This window comes from Eptesicus fuscus, chromosome 3, assembly GCF_027574615.1.
Source record: "Eptesicus fuscus isolate TK198812 chromosome 3, DD_ASM_mEF_20220401, whole genome shotgun sequence".
NCBI lineage: Eukaryota > Metazoa > Chordata > Mammalia > Chiroptera > Vespertilionidae > Eptesicus > Eptesicus fuscus.
The window spans coordinates 72,338,780-72,356,715 of NC_072475.1; positions in this window are offsets into that span (position 1 = coordinate 72,338,780).

Consider the following 17,936-nt stretch of genomic DNA (forward strand, 5'->3'; position numbering starts at 1 on the left):
ACTGATTTGAGGATACTGTTGTACTCTTTGAACTTAGGTCAGAATGGCTATTTAGGGCCTGAAAGGCATTTGAAAGGGTCAGTAGCTATGAATTGGCTGCCTTCCTGATCTTAGCTCTTCAATTGTCCATTGTGTGTTCAAATCACTGTTAAAGGCAATAAATAAATGTAGTAAAAAGTTTGAATTCCCACTGGGTCTACAGCACCTTATACATTTGCAAGCCCTTCATCTGGTCCTATTACCAGTCAATAACTCTTTCTTATTTATACCTGAATATGAGTACTTACTCAACACCTGCCACTTAGTGTGAAACTTCTCAATGGGAAGGATAGAAAGTAGGGTTGCTGAGGTTTATATTGCTCAAGTAAATCATATTAAAACAAAAGCAAGGTCCACTAGAAATTATCTCTAAGTTTTATGTTCTACTTCTTAAGGTCACCAAACTTGTCAATAGTCTCGGAGCCATGGAGAATGGCTAAAGTAGTTAAGCAGCACCTGGAAAGTGGAAAAGTAATGTTGTATAACCAGATTTTGGTACTGTATAATTCATTTTTTCTTTTAAGAGTCAGACCATAGCTCCTCTTTGTCCCAGGCTAGCTAGCTGGGAAGTGAGACACAGTGACACAAAGTTTGAGAGAATGACTTCTTTAACCATTGTCAAGGCTCATTAAGTTGCAAGTAGCCTAGAAAGTAGCTGGGATCTTCAGAATTAAGGACCAGTGTTGTTGACCTTGCTATTTCAGGAGAGTATGGAGACGAAGAGTCCTTCTGACAGACATGAGGTTGTTGGAGTGGTGATGGCAGCCAGAGAACCAATCCACATGACCTCTGCTGAATAGAGAAAACAGCTGGACAGCTGATATTTTCATCAGCTATGTTTTTGCCCAGCTGCACAGATGGGCACTTAAATTATATAATAAATCAACAGCATTCCAATATACCATCACACCCATCAGTCATATTACTTAAAGCCTTTAGATTTACAAGTCCTTGAGTATTTTAGTCACAGTCTGGCTGGTTTGTTTTAAAATATAGTGTTTTACCTATTGTAAAGGAAATGAATATATTGAACAATGAGAGATAACACTTGTATTTAAGTCCATGTTATAGTAGATTCTCTCTTTGCTTTAGATCTTATTTGGCTTCTTAGGGAACAAGCTTCCTAAGCAATGAATGAGAATTGTTGCTGTTTAGCTTTAGTGTCTCTTCTAGGGTAAAACTGAAATTGATCTTTGTGAAATATAAAAATAGTATTATTTTTATTTCTTACAGATTTTAAAGAGTTTAATTTCATCATTATTCAAGTGGTTTTGTATCATTTGTGATGACTCAATAGCAACATGTCTACAAATTATTCAAGCCCTTTCCATGACTCATGTCATGTATTATGGAAAAGTACATTTTTTTCCTCTCTCCTGAAAAAGGGCCTATTTTTCTTAGGAGAAAGTTTAGACATTTGGAAACTTTTAAGAAAGAGATTTTTGATAATAATATAAATGGTTATTAACATTTTAAAAGTGAATTAAAACTTGTCAGTAAAGTACAACTAAGATCCTAAAAAACAAAGACTTCTATCTGGTGAGACATGAACACATATTGTAAGGATTTTACAGTGACTCTTACAGAAATGCAAGGTGTTTGTACTCAGGTGAAGAGAGGCTGGTCTCTGGTCTATGTAGGTTTGGAACCAGTTTGACATGAGTTATCTGAGAAACCTATTGTCATTGAAAGTGAATTTAACCCCTTGGAAGCCTTCTCCACTCACCTAGCCAAATTTACCTCTCTTCTGTTCTGGCCAATTTACCAAGAATACCAGGGATAAACTTACTTAAACTAGAGGATGTGTTGATGGGCAGGGCCTTTCCTCCCAGTGCTGGCTATAAAGAGATCTGGGATGATTGACAACTCAGGATTGTCATTGCTTCTGACTGGTGTCTTGTGTCACTGTGAACACTGCGCCCAAAGTCTAGCACATGCCTATCTACTCACTGTGATGTTGTTGCTGGTCTGGATGCCTGTCAGCCTCACAATGGGAATTTGAACGTGGATTTTGAACTTTTAGCTCTCTTAGTTTGCACTCAGTTATTCTGCCATTGTTCATCACAACAAAACCTTCTGTGTGTCACTTCGCTACATCATCATGGCTAGCCTTAGTCACATACTATGGAGACCATTCCATAGGTGTAGCCTGGGACCACCCTCCACTTGTCCTTTCCTCAATTTTATTCCAGGGGCTTCCTTGATAGTTTCAGCTGCTGAACTTTGGGCAGGACCACCCTGTCCACCTTTCTAAGTCTACTTAACTTTGAGTCCCAAGGAGCAAAAGTCAGTGAGTTGAGCCCTTTACTACAGAAGACCTAAGCTCCTTTTGCAAAATGATCCATCACCTTCCAAAGATAAGTTATCTTTATACAGTAGTGAGGCAGGTTGCATTAAAACAGGTTTTTAAAGTTATTGTTACACCCTCCTTTTAAAATCATGGGTACTTATTTTCATAATTAATTTCCTTTCAAACAAGTCTTCTCTGAACTAGAAAATTGCAGGTAATTTGTAGTCTATACATCTAGACATAGAGTGAGTGATGTAATTGTTAAGTACTGCTTTGCCCCTACCTAAGGGCATGTCATTTATGTTTAATCATAATAGATATCCTAAGTATGCAAATATTATCCTAGAAAATGGCACAGGCTTCCCCACATTGTTTAAATTAAAAACATGTTTGAGAGAACAACCAAGATGGCGGCATAGGTAAACACCTGTACTTGCTGCCCCTCACAACCACATCAAAACTCCAACTAAAAGACAAAACAAATATCATCCAGAACCATGGGAAAGCTGATTGAGTGGAAGTTCTACAACTAGAAGGAAAGAAAAAAGTGCATTGAGACTGGTAGAAAGCGCGGAGGTGCGGAAATGTGGAGGTACGGAGGCATGCACAAAATGGGCTGGCAACTGGGTGCGCTGTTGTTTTTTTCAATCGGGAGGGAGATACAAGCTCCCGATTGCTCTGAACTCCAGTTCTGGGTGAGACTCTGGGGACCCAAACTCATACGGGGAGAAACTGGACAGTCTGACATCAGGCAGGAACGCAAGGGTGGCTTTCTCTCAGAGGTGCTCGCAGCGATCATTGTTCCTGCACGGGGCCACGGAACACAGACCCGGGGACCTCTCCAGGCAGGACTGACTGGCAGCCATTGCTGTTTGCTCTGCCCTGGTGATTCCCTGAGACCCCTGCCCCACCCAATTTACAACCCCACCCAAGCTGTGCACAGCAGATTTTGCATATGAATGGCCTGTCCCTCTTGCAACCTAAAATCTAACAAACTGCAGCTGGGTCAGAGAGCTCCAAAGCTTCCAAAAGAAGGCCTGCAGCAGCAGCCTGCATTGCTTCATAGCTGGGCTTCATCTGGGCACTTCCAAATCCCAAACAAAGAGGAGAAATCTGTAGATCTCTCTGTAGCTCCTGCTGGGTGGCCTCAGGCAGTGGCTGACTTTGCTCCTTCTTGGAGATCCAAGAGCCAGTGTATACAGTGGTCAAAGTGAGACCATACCGGATTACAACTTTTCACATCCATAAGCGACACACTCAAGGGGCAGACTCAGTGAACACCAAAGCCCCACTGAAGCAAGTCCTGCCCCATAAGGGTGTCTCCAGCACAACAGTTCTCCCATTATAGTCACAACTGGTCCTCACAGCCAATTGGCCTGAAGGTCAATTCCTCCCAGTGATACCAACAGCAATCAAGGCTTAACTATAACAAGACTGTGCACACAGCCCACAAAGGGGTGCAAATCTAAGGGGTTGTTCACCTCAGGTAATTGGGGAGGCTGAGGCACTGGGTCCTATAGGACACCTAGCACACAAGGCCACTCTATCAACTTAGGAAAGCAGCCAAAATGCAGAGACAAAGAAACGTGTCACAATTGAAAGAAATGAAGGAAAGCAAATGACTGGATATAGAGTTCAAAACCACGGTTATAAGGTTACTCAAGAATCTTCTAGAAACCTCTGAGAAATTTAGTGAGACCCTCAAGGATATGAAAAAGGACCAACTAGAAATTAAGCATACACTGACTGAAGTAAAGAATAATATACAGAGATTCAACAACAGACTAGAGGATCCCAAGAAACAAGTCAAAGATTTGAAATACAAAGAAGCAAAAAACACCCAACTGGAAAAGAAAAAGGAACTCCAAAATATGAAGATAGTGTAAGGAGCCTCTGGGACAACTTCAAGTGTACCAACATCCAAATTATGGGGCTGCCAGAAGAAGAGAGAGAGAGCAAGATATTGAAAACCTATTTAATGTCAGAAAACTTCCCCTACCTGGTGAAAGAAATAGACTTACAAGTCCAAGAAGTGCAGAGAACCCCAAACAAAAGGAATCCAAAGAGGACCACACCAAGACACATTGTAATTAAAATGCCAAGGGCAAAAGACAAAGAGAGAATCTTAAAAGCAGCAAGAGAAAAACAGTTAGTTACCTACAAAGGAGTACCCATACAACTGTCAGCTTATTTCTCAACAGAAACTATGCAGGCCAGAAGGGAGTGGCAAGAAATATTCAAAGTGATGAATAGCAAGAACCTACAACTAAGATTACTCTATCCAGCAAAGCTATCATTGAGAATTGAAGATCAGATAAAGAGCTTCACAGATAAGAAAAAGCTAGAGGAGTTCATCACCACCAAACCAGTATTATATGAAATGCTGAAAGGTATTCTTTAAGAAGAGGAAGAAGAAGAAAAATGTAAAGATAAAAAATTATGAACAACAAAGTGACAACAAATACAAATCTATCAACAAGTGAATCTAAAAATAAAATGAATAAAAAATCTGATGAACAGAATAAACTGGTGAATGTAATAGAATCAGGGGCATGGAAAGGGAGCAGACTGACAATTCTTGAGGGAAGGAGGTATGGGGGGTGTGGGAAGAGATTGGACAAAAATCTTACACCTATGGATGAGGACAGCAGGGGGTGGGTAAGGGCATGGGGTGGGGTGGGAACCGGGTGGAGGGGAGCTAACGGGGGAAAAAAGAGGAACAACTGTAATAATCTGAACAATAAAGATTTATTAAATAAAAAAATAAAATAAAAACACGCTTGATTTTCTTATGTCAACATTCAAATCCAAGTCCTATTGACCAAATAGGATATACCACCATGATATATTTAAATATAAACACCAGCCATCTCCATATAGCAACAAATTATAACAGTAAAATATATCTCCAATTTCTCCAGCTCCATAGCCACTTGCTTGTGCAAACTAAATAATCTCTCACTTGGACAACAGGAATGGCTTCCTCACTGGTCACATGCTGCCTTTCTTGCCATGCTGCAATAGGTTTTCTTATACAGCAAGAGATAAAAGTAAGAATCTGATCATGTCACTTACCAACATAAAATCCATCAAAGGCTTTTCCTAGTTCTTATTTCTCAAAAACAAAAAGCCCTTTCCTAACTCTAACTGGGCCTTTGCACTTGTTCCCTAGACCTGGCATAATTCTCTCTCTCCAGTTCTTCACACATTCGGCCCATTCTCTTCCTGTTTGATAACAGATCTCATATTGCTATCTCAGAGAGGTCTTCCTTCGCCTCATTTCTTAGGTTTCCATCTATACTCACTCTCTTATCATCCTCTTTATTTTCTTCAAGGAATTGTCATTTTAGTTTAGTTTCAAGAATGAGTAAAGCGATCTGTTGTTCAGTCTGCAATATTATTTGGCTATTGGGGTCATGCATTTTTTTTCAAACAAAATTTATCTCCATGCTCCGTATAGTTTTAAAACCTGCTTTTTATAAAATTAAATCATAAGCATTTATTACAGTATTAAATATTCATCTATAACATTATTTTTAATACTTCATCTTATTAACGTGTCATGATTTGGGTAACCAGACTCTGCTGTTAGAAATTTAGGTTATCCCTAGACTTTTACATAAGAGTTAGACATAGGTAATTATTAAAGCCCTCAAAAAATGGAAGTGGGCTCTGGAAATTAAGATTATAGTTGAAAAGAGAAATGATAGATCAATGATCTATCATTGATACAAAAATGTATCACCAAATTAGAAAGAACTAGAATTTGGGTTGTCTTTGAAGATCAAAACTACTAAATTTAGGACAAATAAAGGAAGTACAATGCTAAACATTACTAAGCTCATTATGGAGTTTCTCACTTAAGGAACACAGTGATAGAACAGCAGATTTGCTGGTGAAGGCAATTGGTTGGGTTTTAGAAATGGTGGATTTGAGATATTTGTGGAATATCCAAGGGGAGCTATCTAGTAAGCAGTTGGATTTAATGGTGTATGACTTAGGAAGAAGTTCTGGTTTAGAGTAAAGATTGGGGAGACGTCGGTATATGTTGCATGGTAATTGAGACCAATGGAACTGGATGCAAAAATCCAGGGAGAATATGTGGACTGAGATAAGAAGAGGGCCAGGACAAAATGGTAAATAACACAAACATTTGCAAAATGGACAGAGGAAGACGGGCGTTTTAAGGAGGTGGAAAACAAGAGGTCAGAGAGCTAGGAGCAAAGCCAGGACAGAATGTCTTGTGAGATCCTTCAGCACTGATTAGCCTAACCCTGCTTGACTGGTTATGTGACTGGTGACTTTTCCTCCTCCTCACTCTGTGTTTATATCTCCCAGGACTGTGCTCACACAGAGAATAACTTTTTCAGACAGAGCATATTCTTCTTTAAAAATTTTATTTATTGATTTGAGAGAGAGGACGAGAGAGATTGATTTATTGTTCCATTTATTTATGTATTCATTGGTTGCTTCTTGTTTGTGCCCTAACTGGAGCTCAAACCCGAAAACCTTGGCATCTTGGGACAATGCTCTAACCAACGGAGCCACCCGACCAGGGCCATATTCTTCTTTAATAGAAGATATACATGCTGTTGGATTTCCCAGACAGAATACCCAGTAAGTTCTTTGAGTTCATTGAATGAGTAGGTGAAGATCTCTAGGGTGTGATTTGAAACATTCAGAGAAAGCTGCTTCTGTGTCCTAAAATAGACCTCTGGCTGACCTATAGCAACGCCTGACAGTATGCACTCAGTAAACCCTTGTGAGAAAATGGATCAATGAATATTGAATGACTAAGTATCCTAATAAAATGCAAATTGTCTGAGAGGGATGTGAAATAAGTTGTCAACCCCTATTTAATAAGTTGGTAGGCTGGGGACTTTTTATCAAAACTTTCCAAGGTGGTCAGTTTCTGTACAGTTGACTCACAGGGCCATTATTGTGATAGGTTTATAGGCCTAGAGTGGAGGCTTACCTGGGGAGGGTATATCTGAGCACATCAGTTCAGTTTTACAACTATCTATACACAGCATCTGTTTTCGTTTCCTATGCTTCCATAGCAAATTACCACAAACCAGGTGGGCTTAGAATAACAGAAATTTATTGTCCCTCAGTTCTGGAGGCTAGATGTCTGAAATCAGGGTTTCAGCAGGGCCATACTCTCACTGAAAGCTCTATTGGAGAATCTTTTCTTGCCTCTTTCTTGCTTGTGATGGTTGTCAGAAAGCCTTAGTGTTCCTTGCCTTGTATATCCAGTCTCTCCACCTTTCTTCATGCGACATTCTTTCTCCCATGTCTCTGTTTCTGTTTTCTATTCTTATAAGGACACTAGTCATTGGATTAGGGTACACCGTAATCCAGTATGACCTCTTTTCAACTTAACTAATTACATCTGCTAATACCCTGTTTCCATATTAGGTAGCAGCCTGAGGTCCAGGTGGACATGACTTTCTGAGGGATAATATTCAACCAGCATACTGTGTATTTTGGCTAAACATTCAGCTCACCTCTAGGGAAAATCTAGTTGTAGAGCGTAATCATCATATGATATGGGTCTCTGATACTGGGGTGTGTGTGTGTGTGTGTGTGTGTGTGTGTGTGTGTATGTGTGTGTGTGTGTGTGTATTTCTACCTGGTAGCATAAAGGAACTAACTTGTCACCTAGTGAATGTGAGAAGTAACTGGGGATTACCAGGCAGTAGTAAGTAAAGAGTGAAAAGGACATTAATTAACTCTAAAAAATATTGTTAGTACATATTATGGGCAAGGCTTGGAGTGAAACACTGGAAGGAAAGTGGTAAATGGAAGAGGCATTACTCATGTCCCCAGGGAACATGAAGTTTAGTGGGACAAGATAAACAATAAAGATGTATAGAATAACTACATTCAAAAATACATACATAAAAAAAAGAAACACTGAGAAAGTGTAATGGGATTTACAGAGTGCTTTCTGATAGAGAATAACTGAGAAGAACCTTTTCAGATAAGATGATCACAAACAAACATTTAGGCTGTAACTGGAAGGTTGAGGAGGAGCCCAGAACAGATGGTTTACTTCCTTCATCGGTTTTTCAGCGCTGGCTCTGAGCAGAGACTCTGAAACTCAGCAGTGAAGATGAAGGCCTTTGCATCTTATCCCACACCAATTGTTTGCTGTATTTCCAGATAGAGGAATGGAGGCCTGGCTATTTTTCTCCTCACATTTGCCCCACGCCTCTCTGAACTGTTCCCCTGCATGCACACACAAATACACACACCACTTTTTTTCTGAATTATTTGAAAGTTACATATATTTTTACACTTTAGCCCTACAAATTTCAGCATGTATCAGCTATGCAAAAGGACATCTTCTTACATAACCACAGTATAATTCTTACAAGGGCCCAAACATATACTGGATTTGTAGCATAGTTCTTGATATTTGTCTAAATGCTCACTGGGAAATTCATAACTAACTGAAGTTGCTAGCAACCTATACTATTGCAGTTCAAAGTATCCCAAACCAGTTCCCTGGGGGTAAAAGATATTTTGTTAAAGTGGCCTTGGAACTGTATTATAAAAATGTAAAAACAGGGCGATTTTTTTTTTCTGAAGGACTCTTTCAAAAACTTTTATACACTAACAGACTTTATGAATCTTTAAGAGGGTTTATGAGGATTTCCCAAACTTAATTGATCAAAGGAAACTTTGTTTGAGGATTGTATCAGTTATCTATTGCTGAATAACAAATTACCCAAGATTTATGGACTTAAAACAACAAGCGTTTATTATCTTATACAGTTTCTGAGAATCAGGAAGTGGCTGAGCTATGCGGTTCTGGGTCAGAGTCTCTCCTCGGAATTTAGTAAAGATGTTGGCTGAGTCTGCAGGCCTGAAAGAACTGTTTTCAAGATGGCTCGATCACATGGCTATTGGAGGAGGCCTCAGCTGCTCACCACATAGACCTTTCCATAGGGCAGCTGAATGACATGGCAGCCTGCTTCCCCCAGAGTGAGTAATCTATGAGAGAGCAAGGAGAAAGCTCTAACATATTTTATGACCTAGTCACACACCATCGCATCTACCAATGAGTCACTCAAGAGAAGAGGAGTTAGGTTTAACTCCTTTTTTAGGCTCCAGGTTTTTTTTTAAGGGAGCAATGTCAAAGAATTTGTGGGAATTTAAAAAAAAATTATGGACCATATTGAAGGTCCAGAATTCTTCATAACGCACTTTTACAAAACATTACTTATGACATTGAAAGAACTCGGTAAGAACTTACAAGAGGTGGGTCTGAGGTTCACCTCATATATTAATTGTATCAACTTGGGTTCGTCTCAAGTTTTTGAGCTTGAATTTTTACCAAGGTAAAATGAAAATGATAGTGCCATCTATCTTTGTTGTAAAATGAACCAATGTGCATAAAAATGCTTAAATAATTATACCACACAGATATTCATTCTTACTAAAATCACTAGCTGACGTATGACCTGTCAAATCACTGAACACTAAGATCTCTGAATGTTTTCATATTCAAAACGTCCTTCCTGTCTTCCAGTAGAATGTCCCAAGCACAGATGTGCTTAAACATCATTTTGATGAGCCTTATAACAACTCCATGGGCATTTAAACCAACCCATTTGTCTTCTTATGCAATTGCTTCTCTGCTAAACATATAGAACTTTGTCTTTGCAGGGTACTGAGTTACCTGCCAAATGAGCTGTTGTTGTTGTTGGTTTTAAAGACCTTTGTGTATTTCCACAATTTCCCAAACCATAAGGAGGCTGTTTTTCTGCTATGTCTCAGAAGCTAGCTCCAAAACAGTTCCTAAAGAGGAGTCCAGAAAATGTTTCAAGCAATGGCAGCCTCATCAGAATAAGTACAGAGTCTCCCAGGGTTACCACATGGCAGGACAAATCAGGTTTGGATGAATGAGTCTTGATGGGATATGCTTGTCCAAGATTAGTCTCCTTGCTTTAAGTCATATCTCATTACCAAATGAACCACACAGAATAGACATAAAGAAAACGTTGCTGCAGCCAACTGCAGTTTTTAAATCCAAAGAGCTTAGAATACTTATAGGCATAATCTTGTTAATCTTCATAATACTGTGAGGTAAGTTAAAATACCATCACTCTAGAGGAAAGTGTGGCCAAACTTCAGTTCATTTTGAGTCTGTGTTTTTCTAATTGCGTTGTGCAACTATTATTTGAATATTGAAGATGGTTTAGTCCTAGTACATAAAAAATGAAACAAATCATGGATAGTATGGCTGAATTAGGATCAGGGTTCTTAACCTGGAAAGAGCTATTGGTCAATACATTAATTAAGGCATCAAGTTTACACCCTGTTGTCAACTATAATTGTTTATTGCCTAACTAAACCTTCCTTAATTTATTATAGTCATTAGTGTCTGTTAGCAAGGGAGAATGTGCTTAAATTTTACAAGGGTATGTGGTTAACAGTTTTCTGTCTCTGAGCTGGGACCTGACTCACTTGATCTTCTCACCTCACACTTAACACAGGACTGGGCCTTACTTAACAAATGATTTATAAACAGCCATAGGTCCTTCTATCCTGTGCCTTAGCTCTTAAAGCTATAAAATGAGAGGGTAGGTCTAGATGATCTCTAAATTATCTTGTATGTCTAAACTTCTCAGTTAATGATTAACAGCTTTTATACAGAGATTAAGGCAACAATGACAGAACAAATACCCACAAATTAGAGCATTTGAGAAGATCTGAGTTATTTGCATGATTTCATAATTACCTAAGATCAGTTTGAGGGTCAATAACTTGACTCAGGAAAGTCCTCTGGCCATCTCAAAATTAGGTTTCAGAAAGGGAGAAGAAGGGGGAGAACGGTCCTGGAAGGGGTGTGTGAAAGTGAGAGGGAGTAGGGAGGTGGGGAAGGGAGAGAACTTTTGCTTTTTGATTCAGTAACATAGATTTGGGACAGGAGGAAGTAGGTAGAAAGGGGGGCATCATTGAGGAAATAGGCTGGTTGAAGAGAATTGCTAAACCTGCAGGGGCAGTTCTAAGCTCTGTAGGACTTAGGGCTTTTTCAACCATAAAGTCAGTCTTTAAGAAAAACAATTCAAAATTAGGTGTGAAAACACATATTTATTCAGAAGTGAATCCAGTTGGAAGTGAATATTTATTTGAATGCTCACAGCCTCTACAAGACCATCCAAAACAACAGGGAAAGTGCCATGGAAGAAATTTGAAAAAAGGCTCGTCTTAACCAGTCACTTTTGAAATATCTTACTCTTTCCAATTTTACAAAAACCTATGGCCATGTGAACACATTGCTAAGCCTCTGGTAGAGGTCTGTGAAAGTGAGCAAGCCAGAAGCCTGGGCTTCCTTAGTTTAACATTCTTCCACCACTGAAAGCATGAAACATGTCTAGAATATTCCAGTAGCTAGTTCAATTGGAAGTTCATTTAACTAAAAAAAAAAAAGCCACTAAAAACTGAGATAGATCTTTGCAAAGAATCATGAAAGTTCCAGAACATATTTTTAGGTGAAAATCTAAGGAATACAATAATATCACATGCTTTTATTTTTACATTAAAAAAAACCCCAACACTGAAGCAGTGTTTTGTGTATGTGTGTGTGTATTAATGATATACATTAAATGTACATCAAATTCTTAATAGTGGTTACATTTGGAGAGTGTATGTGGTTGTGGGGTATTACTTAAATTTTGCATAACAAATACTCATATGTTACATGTAGGCCTCTTCATTAATAATAGCTGTATATCCCTCCATAATCTCTATGACAAGCAACCTATTATAAAACCATCATTGGTCACCTTTCTTTTTCTTTTTAAAAATATTTTTATTGATTTCAGAGAGGAAGGAAGAGGGAGAGAGAGATAGAAACATCAATGATGAGAGAGAATCATTGATCGGCTGCCTCCTGCACATTCCCCACTGGGGATCAAGCCTGCAACCCGGGCATGTGCCCTTGACCAGAAGTGAACCTGGGATCCTTTAGTCCACATGTCCATGCTCTATCCACTGAGCCAAACCAGCTAGGGTGTGGCTCCTTTCAATTCACTTCCTCTAGAATTTAACTTCAGCTATTTTGACCCACCAGGATCTACAATCAAGTCTTTGGTCTTTTCAGTGTCCTCAGTCCCTTCCTATCCCCACTTTTGTTCTTACCCAGCTTAAATCCCATGGTATGTTGTTATGATCACTCTTCTGTGTGCACCTTAACTGCCTGCCACCTCTCACTTTGATATTTTACTTGGTAAACCATCCCGGCTGGAATCCAACTCTCCTCCTGCTTACAACTGATTGTGGCTGGAGAAAAACACCATAACTCATACTGCCTGGTCTCATTTTAAATTCCTCACCTAACCTCACAGGACCTTTTAGTACTGCCCTGTATTCCTACTACATTTTCCCTAGTGCATTCACTCTCCCACATTCCTTGGTAGCTGTTTCACACTTTTTCCTTTTTTCAAATCTTCATACCTCCTACACTATCCTTACCCTTATTATATGACTATGCTTACTATTTCATTGAGAAAAAGAAACAATCAGGGAAAAGAAACCCAATATACCCATTCTGCATAAATGCCCTGTGTTGTAACTACCCACTTCCTGTACCCCTGTCCTAGGCATTCTTTTCTTTTTTTTCTCTTGCTTTTTTAAAATAAATCTTTATTGTTCAGATTATTACAGTTGTTCCTCTTTTTTCCACCACCCGGTTGCCACCCCCACCGACTGTCCTCATCCACATGTGTACGATATTTGTCTAGTCTCTTCCCACACCCCCCACACCCCTTTCCCCCTGAGAATTATCAATCCACTCCCTTTCTATACCCCTGATTATATTATATTCACCAGTTTATTCAGATTTTTTATTCACTTGATTTTTAGATTCACTTGTTGATAGATATGTATTTGTTGTTCATAATTTTTATCTTTACTGTTTTATTCTTCTTCCTCTTCTTAAAGAATACCTTTCAGCATTTCATATAATAGTGGCTTGGCAGTGATGAACTCCTTTAGCTTTTTCTTATCTGTGAAGCTCTTTATCTGACCTTCAATTCTGAATGATAGCTTTGCTAGGTAGAGTAATCTTGGTTGTAGGTTCTTGCTATTCATCACTTTGAATATTTCTTGCCACTCCCATCTGGCCTGCATAGTTTCTGTTGAGAAATCAGCTGACAATCCTATGGGTACTCCCTTGTAGGTAACTGTTTTTCTCTTGCTGCTTTTAATATTCTCTCTTTGTCTTTTACTCTTGGCATTTTAATGATGATGTGTCTTGGTGTGGTCCTTTGGATTCCTTTTGTTTGGGGTTCTGTGTGCTTCCTGGACTTGTAAGTCTATTTCTTTCACTAGGTGGGGGAAGTTTTCAGTCATTATTTCTTCAAATAGGTTTTCAATATCTTGCTCTCTCTCTTCTTCTTCTGGCACCCCCATAATTCAGATGTTGGTACACTTGAAGTTGTCCCAGAGGCTCCTTACACTATCTTCATATTTTGGGGTTCTTTTTTCTTTTTTCTTTTCTGGTTGGGTGTTCTTTGCTTCTTTGTATTTCAAATCTTTGACTTGATTCTTGCTATCCTCTAGTCTGCTGTTGGGTCTCTGTATAATATTTTTTATTTCAGTCAGTGTATGCTTAATTTCTAGTTGGTCCTTTTTCATATCCTTGAGGGTCTTGCTAAATTTATCAGCTTTTTCTAGAAAATTCTTGAAAAACTCTATATCCAGTCATTTGCTTTCCTCCATTTCTTTCGTTGGTGATCTGTTTCTTTGTCTCCACATTTTCGCTGCTTCCCTGAGTTGATAGAGTGGCTTTGTGTGCTAGGTGTCCTATAGGGCCCAGTGGCTCAGCCTCCCCAGTTACCTGACGTGGACAATCTTGGTGCACCCCTTTGTGGGCTGTGTGCACAGTCTTGTTGCAGTTAAGCCTTGATTGTTGTTGGTATCACTGGGAGGAATTGACCTCCAGGCCAATTGGCTGTGAGGATCAGCTGTGTCTATTCTGTGCTGGAGACACCCTTATGAGACAAGACTTGCAAAAGCCTCTGTGCTCAGCTTGGATGGGGTGGAGTCTCAGGGCGGAGCAGACAGCATTGGTTTCCCGTCAGCCCTGCCCTAATAGGCCACTGTGTCTCAGTGTCCCGTGGTAATCGCTGCAAGCACCTCTGAGAGAAAGCCGCCCTCGAGTTCCGCCCGCTGCCAGACAGGCCAGTTTCTCCCCGAATGAGTCTGGGTCCCCAGAGTCTTGCCCGGAACTGGAGTTCAGTGCAGTCGGGAGCTTTTGTCTTTCTCCCACTTGAGAAAGCCAGCCATGCACTCAGTTGCCAGTCCTCTCCACACACGCGTCTCAGTACCTCTGCCTCCTGCAGCTCCTCTGAGTCTCAGTGTGCTTTTCTCTTTCCTTCTAGTTGTAGAATTTCCACTCATCCAGCCTTCCTGTTGTTCTGGATGATGTCTGTTTTGTCTTTTAGTTGTAGTTTTGAAATTGTTGTGCGAGGCAGCAGTTTAGGTATTTACTTATGCTGCCATCTTGGTTTCTCTGACATCTTGTTTTCATGCCTGCTGCACTACTAAACCTGATTTTCCAACAAGGTCCCAGTGGCCTCTTTGATATGAAATCCAGTCACCAGTTCTCAGCCCTCAAACTCCACTTAGCCACATCATTTAAAATAGTTGATTATTCCTCCCACTTAAACTATTTTCTTCACTTGGCTTTTTTGGTAGGGAGACCACATAATTTATCATCAGAATAAAGACAATTTTGAGAGTGAAAGATGGGGACTACTACTAATTACACTGTTGCAGACACCAACTTGGACTGTTTCAGGCAAACTGGACTATATAGTCACTGTTCTTCTAGGCACCACACCTTCCTGTGTTTCTCCTGTTGCACTGGCTCTTCCTCCTCAGTCTCATGTGCTGTCCCCCTCCTCTTTCTGACCTCTAGATATTGGACTGCCTAGGGCTTCCTCGGACCTCCTGCTCCTTTCAACACTCCTTAAGGGCTGTATTCTACCTCTTGCACACAAATACACTACACTGCTTAATGAAATGTTGAAACACTTCTATTGAAGTGAGGAAAGAGCTGCTCTCAGACTCTCAGGTGCCTTCTCCCACTCACCAATCTGAGACCCTCACACCTACCCAGTTGCTAAAATGTTAACACCTGGGAGAAACCAAGATGGTGGCATAGGTAAACACCTAAACTGCTGCCTCGCACAACAATTTCAAAACTACAACTAAAAGACAAAACGTCAATCACCCAGAACCATGGGAAAGCTGGCTGAGTGGAAGTTCTACAACTAGAAGGAAAAAGAAAAGAGCATTGAGACGTGCACAAGCGCTGAAAAGCTGAGGTACAGAGGCGCATGAATTGGGCTGGTGGCGGGTGACTGGGTGCCCTGCTGTTTTCAACCCGAAGGGAGACAAGCTCCCAATTACTCTGAACTCCAGTTTCTGGGGAGACGCTGGGGACCCAAACTCCTGTGGGGAGAAGCTGGACTGTCTGCCACTGGGTTAGAAAGTGAAGGTGACTTTCTTGCAGAGGTGGGCCCAGCAATCATTGTTTACTGCGCTGGGGCTCGGGATGCGGGGACTTGGAAACGTGGAGATGCAGAGACGGCTGACTGTAATCCATCGCTGTTTGCCAGGCCCTAGCCTAGTGACTCCCTGAGACCCCGCCCCACACAATCTACAAACCCACCCAAGCTCCACACAGCGGCTTTTGCATATGAATGGCCTGCCCTATCACAGCTTAACCTAACAAACTGCAGCTCTGGTCAGACAGCTCCAATACCTCCAAACCCCAAGCAAAGAGGAAAAAAACTGTAGTTCTCACTGTAGCTCCTGTTGGGTGGCCTCAGACAGTAGCTGACCTGCACCCCATTGGAGATCCAGAGCCAGTGTATCTAGTTGTCAGTGTGAGACGACACCAGATTTCAACTACTCATATTCATAAGTGACACATTCAAGAGGCAGACTCAGTGAGCACCAAAGCCCCACTGAAACAAGAGCTGCCCCATAAGCATGTCTCCAGCACAGCAGTTCTTCCATTGTAGACACAGCAGGTCCTCACAGCCAATTGGCCTGGAGGTCAATTCCTCCCAGTGACACCAACAACAATCATGACTTAACTACAACAAGGCTGCACACACAGTCCACAAAGGGGTGCACCAAGAGTGTTCACCTCAGGTAACTGGGAGGCCGACACACTGGGCCATATAAGACACCTAGCACACAAAGCCACCCTACCAACTCAGGGAAGCAGCGAAAATGCGGAGACAAAGAAACAGATCACCAATGAAAGAAATGGAGGAAAGCAAATGACTGGATATAGAGTTCAAGACCACAGTTATAAGGTTTTTAAAGAATTTTCTAGAAAAGGCTGATAAATTTAACGAGACCCTTGAGGATATGAAAAAGGACCAACTAGAAATTAAACATACACTGACTGAAATAAAAAATATTATACAGAGATCCAACAGCAGACTAGAGGAACACAAGAATCAAGTCAAAGATTTGAAATACAAAGAAGCAAAAAACACTCAACTGGGAAAGCAAAAAGAAAAAAGAATCCAACAATTTGAAGATAGTGTAAGAAGCCTCTGGGACAAATTTAAGCGTACCAACATCCTAATTATGGGGTGCCAGAAGAAGAGAGAGAGCAAGATACTGAAAACCTATTTGAAGAAATAATGACTGAAAACTTGCCCCACCCGGTGAAAGAAATAGACTTACAAGTCCAGGAAGCACACAGAACCCCAAACAAAAGGAATCCAAAGAGGACCACACCAAGACACATCATCATTAAAATGCCAAGAGTAAAAGACAAAGAGAGAATATTAAAAGCAGCAAGAGAAAAACAGTTAATTACCTACAAGGAGCACCCATAGGATTGTCAGCTGATTTCTCAACAGAAACTATGCAGGCCAGATGGGAGTGGCAAGAAATATTCAAAGTGATGAATAGCAAGAACCTACAACCAAGATTACTCTACCCAGCAAAGCTATCATTCAGAATTGAAGGTCAGATAAAGAGCTTCACAGATAAGAAAAAGCTAAAGAAGTTCATCACTGCCAAGCCACTATTATATGAAATGCTGAAAGGTATTCTTTAAGAAGAGGAAGAAGAATAAAACAGTAAAGATAAAAATTATGACAACAAATACATATCTATCAACAAGTGAATCTAAAAATCAAGTGAATAAAAAATCTAATGAACAGAATAAACTGGTGAATATAATATAATCAGGGGCATAGAAAGGGAGTGGATTGATAATTCTCAGGGGGAAAGGGATGTGGGGGTGCAGGAAGAGACTGGACAAAAATCGTACACCTATGGATGAGGATTGGGGGCGGGAGGTAAGGGCTGAGGGTGGGGTGGGAACCGGGTGGAGGGGAGCTATGGGGGGAAAATGGAGAAACAATGGTAATAATCTGAACAATGAAGGTTTATTAAATTAAAAAAAAACTTATTCAGAGAGGAAAAAAATAAATAAAAATAAGTTAATTTACATAACAAAAAATAAAATGTTAACACCTGAACCTTTATAACTTTGCTCTAGCACTTTCTGATTGGTTAGTAATATTTCCATACTGGTTGTTAAATATTTTTAATATTA